Genomic DNA, 7674 nt, shown 5'->3' on the forward strand with positions numbered 1-7674 from the left:
CACAGCAAGCTAGTCTTCTGTAGCCTTTCACAATAAGTGCACAGCAATACACCAAGCAACCTTTTTCACTGATTGCTCAATAGTACATGTAATTTGCAACCTATTTGTAGATGAACCTTATGTTTACTTCTTGGCAAACACATCAAAAATTACATATTCCAAATCTGTAACCTGTGCACCCACTTTCGGTCAATATAGCTGAAATCACAGTGTACCCTAAAATTGTAGTCTCCAACTTTGCGGATCTAAAACGGGGCCTGAAACGGCCTCAGATACCAAAAAGATCTACAAAATATACGATGCTTTGCTCGCACATCAAATCTCACAGCAATCTGAGATTTTCACTCTACCCTGCTTCCTGTGCCTCCACAAGCACTATCCAAGAGAGAGACTGGAAGAATGGGAGAGCTTCTTATCCTTGCTCGAACCTTGCTTCTCCTTCACTTCAGCCTTCAAAATCAACCTCTCTCAGTGGCGCGGCTTTGATACCATATCAAGAATCGTGTGGTAGGGGAATTTGCTTGAGTTGTTGCGCCAAACACACACTGTATACATAAGAGGAAGCTCACTCAAGAACACAAGAAGAGAGATGGAGGCCAAAACGTTTTCTTGCTGATTTCTTCTTCTTCTTCCACACAATATACAATGTACACAAAGTATGAATAAGATACAGCACAAAGGAAAGTGGCCTACTAAGCCAAACAGTGCATAACAGACTACACTAATCGACTGGCGCTATATCTTTGCCAAGTGTAGGCAGGTGTAATAAACTAAATATAATAAGTGATAAGTTAGTGGTCATGTGAGTATCATAATGACCACCAACATGCTAAGTGTAGATGTGTAGACCCATCTAGCCAAGCGGTCCATCATCAATGTCCGCATGTATTGAGCTTGCCATCTCAACACAAAAATGCACGGCCTTGTCTACTATCAAGGCTGAGCACATTGCAGCATATTGAGGCTTACAAGGAGGAGGTAAAGGACATAGGATATGCCTCTCACATACTTGGTATGTGCACTACACACAATCACTCTAAGGGACTCCTCTACTTGTTAGAGAAGGAGTACATCTATAAAATCCTTGAGTGGTTCCATATGTAGGGTGGTAAGACTATTGGCTATCCATTATCTTCTCATGTTAAGGTCCGTTAGGCAGATTGTCCCTAGTCACATGATGAGAGGGCCGAAATGGCCAAGATCCAGTATGCATTTCTAGTGGTCAGCTTGATGTATGCCATGATAGCCACTAGACCTAACATATCATTTGTAGTGGGAGTTGTTGCTTGTTATATGATGACAGTAGATATTGAGATGCCATGAAGGATATCATGAGATACCTTAAGGGAATTGTAGATATGTGCATGTATTATGGTGGCCAAGATACTAGAGTTGTAAATCCTACATCGACTCTAATTATATAGAGCATGCAAATAGTAGAAAGTGCACCTCTGGCTATGTTCACTTTTACTGGAGATGTTGTTTTCTGGATGTCCAAAGTGCAAAAATGTATGACCTTGTCTACTATCAAGGCTGAGTACATTGCAACCCACTAAGGCTTGCAAGAAGGAGAGCCTATGGTTAGGTTCCTTGGTGGTAGACCTTGGTATGCATATGACTCCTACATTGCATTCAAACTCTATGAGTGCCATTTAGTTGGCACATAGTTCGAAAGTTAGTTAGTCAATTAATAAGTTAGTAAGATTACTAACTAAAGACTAACTAAGGTAAAAACTAACTAATGTTAATAATTATTTATTTTTATTTTAAAAATATATATATATGTTAAAAAAATCGAGTCGTAAATTTGATATTTTTCTCGGATTGACAAGGATCGTAACCACCCTTCACGGAAGTTACAACGTGAACGAGACTTATGAGCTATATTAATCACTAGTATTAATGTGTATAGTTTGGATGGTCCAAAAATATTAAATATTGGGCCAAACTAGTATATTTTAGATATTATCCTAAAAAGACATGGAGATTTCTAGAATTGGATATTGTTTAAAAGAAAAGACAAGTGATGTTTTAGTTAGTTTTGGAGATTTTATAAAAAGAAAGAAAATATAGAGAGAGATTTGCGAAATCGTGCGTGCCGCAATCGCAATCTACAAACAGAAAAGAGCACTTCGAACAAAGAAAAGGAGTAAACTACGAGCTTTCTAATCAAGTGTCTTGGGGTTTCACCGCCCTTTCGAAGCTAATAACCATCAGATTTATGATTTGAGCACGAGATCACTGATTTTTCCAAGATCCCCCTCCACAAAGAGCTTCTCTTCTCAGCCACAAGCCTCTTCTCTAATTCACTATAAACATGAGGCATGGGGAGGCACAATAGCATAAGGAGACCCCAAGAGGCTGCAAGAGAGAGAGAGAGATAGAAGAATACCCCTCCAAGAGATTGTGAGAGGGAGCTAGAGAGAGAGAAAGAGAGAAAGAGAGAGAGAGAGAGAGAGAGAGAGGAATCACCCCGAGAGACTACGAGAGAGAGAGTTAGTTCAATTCCCTCTATTTCGATCCTCGACTTACCCATCTTCTCTTACGCTCTCCCATCTCAAATCTATTCCACCTTCTTAATCTCTTGAGTTTACTTACGAACGATCGTCCCCAAGTAAAGAATGTCACGTGCGGATGGCAATCTCATAACCAACAACAAAGGCATCACTGTCAATCCAACTGCAGTACCACTCATAAGTAATGTATTTCCAAATTAATAGATAATTGTTTTGATTGTCGTATGAGATACGTTAGGCCCCATACTATGATGCATGAGTATAGGTCATCGGAAGGGATAAATTTCATCTCACGTATTCAAAAGATCGAGTTTGCAAAGTGCATATATCAAGGGACATTAATTGCACCTAGTTGCATATGGCTTATTCATTGATAGAGCAATTACAAGGAAGAATCGGTCAAGGGTTATGAATGGCATAATCATGACATTAAAAATTGTGCATACAAGTGTTAAGTAAATTTTATATAGAATTGCTCTTTGATCCCAAGAAAAATAGCAAATATGCAATGGAAATGTTATCGCGACTATTCTTGCATTGTTTGGGAAGAATACAATTGGTTTTTTATTGGTTGATCGAACAACATCCTAAATGCTTTTACATTCAACTAGTTGTTAGTCTATTGTTTAGATGATTATTTCAAGTGCTTGTGATTTATTCTAAATGCATAGCAAGGGTCTGTGATGACAAGTTGCCATGGGAATAAAGGAATGTTTTCCTAGAAACTAATATTAGGACTGAATGCCTTGTTGTACTGGATTCTTAAAGGATTTAATTAAGGATATATTGCATAGGTGGATCACCTCCATAATCGCACAGCGGATTAACCCAAGAGGGCATTGCTCGATTCATGGGCCAAAGGTTGAGTGGTGAAAAGGCCAACCATGAGAATGATGTTTCGCTCCTAGACAGCTTGCGAGTTAGGTGGAGCTCTGGACAACCCTTGCTAGGTCTAGGATGAAGTTGAAGCAAATTATGTACATGTAGGGGAAGGTAAAATTTATATCAAGGATTTTTTTTTTCATGTTTACGAATTTTTTAAATATCAAAAAAATAGTTTCTTAATATTATAAATACAGAAAATTAGCTTTTTTGCTATCAAAAATTCATGTAAATTGAATTAGGATAGTTAAAGTAGGTGATCAAAATTCGTTGATTGGGAGTACTTTTCTTTAAGGAATGAAACTCTGTTACTATTAATTAAGTTAAAAATTATGCCATACACAACTCATTGAAAATTATTAAATTGAATATCTAGTTAGTCTTAAACCTAGGATATTCATACCAATTCGCTTGCCACCATGACAAAGTGAAATATGAGTCCTAGATTATGAGATAACCAAAAAGGATGATATAACTCTCCTTTGAAAGAATAAAAGGCTAAGAATTCCTAGGGAGAAAGTACTTGCTTTGTCGACTCACGTAATCTCCAAAGAGAAACCGTGATTCCAAGACCCAATTAATCCTCACAAATTACAATAAATTCTAGATCTGTAATGAGGTTAAGCAACCAATATTGACAAGAGAAATGAGTGAAAATTGCAAACAAAGACTAACAACAACCAAGGAAAGACCCAATGAAGAAAAGTTAATCGAAGTTTAGATCTCAAAAAAGGGGACTTAGGAGAGACAAATCCAAATAAAAACTATAAAAAACCTAAGAAGATAAGAAGAGGACCAAGTCAGAAAGAATTGCCTCTAAGTTAAGGTCTTGCTCAATTGCCTCTCTATTTGTCATGAATATTGCTTGAAGAAGATTTGCTTGTGCTTGTAACAATGCATACAAGTTTAACTTGATACACTTAGAAAATTGATTGAATAATTAAAAATCCTAACACACTAAGTCTGCTATAGGATAAAAAGGAAAGCGCACTAGACCTCCCCTAAGCCTAGTCACTTGTCCCTTTTCCAAGGGGAAACAACTCGCTACCTCGAAGAGTTTTGGACCGACCCCGATGGCGAGAGGTGGCTTCATAGGGGAATCCTTGGCCAAGAGGAGTTGAGAGTGCTAAGGGGGCTCCGGCCAATGAACTCTTAGACTCCTAGGAATCGTCCAAGCTCCTATGTGACTCGAGATGGATTTTCTGAGGCCCCAATACTAGTTAGGGGTGGAAATCCTAGAGAAATAAAGGCATTTGTGTCATTCCTCCATATGGACAAAAGGTGAACACTTGCATAAGATTTTTTTTATTTTTTTTTAAATTGTCTTTCAAAAGGGTTGTTTTCATTGTTTGTGTGTTGTGATTTTAAATTTGTGATTAAAAGGATTAATTAAAAAATCTCATTTTATGTGTACAACTTAAATGTATTAGGTAAGTAGATAACTAAAACTACCCAACCAAGGGGAACATGAGGGTGAGCCCACCATAAGGTAGGGTGGTCTTGGTAAGTCCAAAGCTTCTCACAAATTTGATGCACGCTACAACCAAATCAAGCTGATGATGATGGCAACACCGAAGACGGAGGAAGATAACAAAGTCGAACTATGCACCTACCAGGGAAGAAGGAAGATGATGATATGAGTGACTACCAAGTGGGGAATGGCTATAAATAGCCATAAAACCCCTAAACTGGCCTACTGAATTGAGTCTATCTCACCTTGTGGTACTACACAAGTTGCAACCACCCTTTCGGCTAGGTGGACAATTGGGTAAGTCTTCAATCTAGAGGCTCTTGAGAATGAGCCCTTGGTGCTAGAACCAAAAACATGCAAACATGCCTCTTATTGCTCCTAAAACTCTTAAAAGTTGTCTTTTGGTTGCACCAAGTGGATACTCCAAAACTAATCTGCAAAGTTTAAACAAATGCTTCAAAACATGATGAAACAAGGAGAAAGTGCCTCAAAACCTAAGCTAATTTATGTGTGAAGTAATATAGGTGGATCAACAAGCTCTCTTTAGTTCCCAAGAGAGAGAGATCATTAGGGACCAAGACATGCAGTCAAATTAATAAATTCTATGTGAATGACTAGGCAATGGGTATATGATAGACAAGACTTGGTTGGAACCGTTTTTGGCAACAAGGTCTATTGAATCACATAATGTTGCAGCTAGATGTTTTGGAGGGAGTGAAGGGAATCACTACCAATGTCAAGATTCCTAATCACCTTCGATATAACAAGGATTTCACGAAGGCCATTACCACGATTTGGGTAGCATCACCCTTTTCAAGTGGCACAGCAACTAGGGATTTGAGATCCTCTCTTTTCTAAAGAGGACAAGCGGATGACAAACTCACTCTTGGAGCAAGAGGGGGTTGCTAGCCCTTCATTGGTAGCACCTCTAAGAGATAAGGAGAGGTACCCAAAATGCAAATGGATGGCTGAGATTGTGCATATCACCAAAATAAAGGTAGATACAACTAAGGAAGCCAAATCAAGGTTTAATATTATGCAAGAGCTTACTTTTTTACACAAGTAGGGGAATAGGGTGAACAAGGTCTTCTTTTAACACTATGCCCTAGACATTCCAAATAGGGAGTCAAGGAGACTCAAGAGAGTAGATAGCTCACTAGCTTAGGGGTCTCGACCAACGCGGCAAGTGGCCACAAAAACAAATTATTATACCACCTTACTAGGCTCCACAACTACACCTCCAAGGTATGAGAGAGAGAGAGAGAGAGAGAGAGAGAGATTGTTTGGCAAATGCTTAGAGAGAGGTCACTAAAAATTTGAGTAGACATTTGACGGCACCTTTGATAATGGTAGTGAATGCTCTGCTAGTCTGATTTGCATTGGTCATTGCAAAGCTAAAAGTTTCAATACTCAAAGTGCTTGGAGAGTGGTCACTAAAACTTTGAGTAGACATTTGATAGCACCTTTGATAATGGTAGTGAATGCTCTACTAGTCAAATTCACATTGGTCATTCCAAAGCTGAAAGTTTCAATACTCAAAAGGCCAATGAGATAGAGATGCCACATTGCACCTTTACTTTTTGTATTGCAATAAAGGCCATGAGCTCCTTTCTAAGAGAGTTCAAGCATATGTGCCATTAAGCTACCCCTCTTAATGTTATCGAAGCTCTTGGATGTAGAATTTACAAATGACACGATTGTTTTCTTAGATAGAGATGAAGTTAATGGCCTTTGTAATTGTGATGGAAATTTTTTGCATAGCCTTAGGAGCTCTCATCATTTAGCATTAAACCTATGGATGTTGGGGTTTGTGACACTCAACAACTAGACTAGAGGCCACATAAGTTCACTTGGGTTGCTCTTGGCACTTCAATAAGATACGTTGGTTATCATGAGAGCATGGATTATCACCTCATAGGAGCAACTAGCCCACTTACTCTTGATCATCAAGTAGAAGCTCTTATATTGGAGCACAACAAGAGTCTCTCTAGCAAAGAAGGTGGTGATGGCGGGTAACCATGTTCAACTTGCCACCATGTACTATGTCACCTCTTGAGGCTCTTCAAAGTTATGCATCAGCCTTGTTAAGCCCCTAACCAAGAATGTCGTTTGGTGAAGTGGAGATGTGACCCAAGGGCTAAAGCACCCCAATATATAAACATTTAGCCTAGATCTAGATGTTTAAGGGATCGTAGACCCAAACAATCAAGACAAAGCATTCTTGAAGCTAATTGTGACATATTATGAGGCGCATGCTAGGCAAGAAGTAATGGAAATAATTACTACTATGGAGGCTTCAGACCATTGCTCCTACAAGTTGAGAACCATGGCCATCTAGTACTAACACTAAATGTTTCAAAGCCAAACTAAAAGCTCTGGAATGGTTTTAAGGTTATTTTTAATGTTGTTACTATTCGACCTTGGAGATCAACATATGCAAGACCTCAAGATATTGCTCCATCCAACGTTGAAGAGATGGCACAATCTCTTCAACCATGTATTTAGGACAAAGGCCACACCACTCGAGAGCAAACGCACTTATCCTGGGGGATGTTCTCTTTCATTGCTTCTATGTAATAGGAGTGGTTACCTTTCTCGAGCTACCAACTTAGTCATAGAGACAAAGGATTATTCACAGCATCAACAGGGCCGGACATGGAGAGCATTAGGGAGGTGGTACCCGCAATTTGAAGGACAGTGGGGGATGTTCTCTTTCATTGCTTCTATATTATAGGAGTGGTTACCTTTCTCGAGCTACCAACTTAGTCATAGAGACGAAGGATTATTCACAGCATCAACAGGGCT

The sequence above is a fragment of the Lygodium microphyllum genome, chromosome 13, assembly GCF_053477565.2.
Source record: "Lygodium microphyllum isolate KBCC chromosome 13, Lygodium_microphyllum_v1.1.10, whole genome shotgun sequence".
Lineage (NCBI taxonomy): Eukaryota > Viridiplantae > Streptophyta > Polypodiopsida > Schizaeales > Lygodiaceae > Lygodium > Lygodium microphyllum.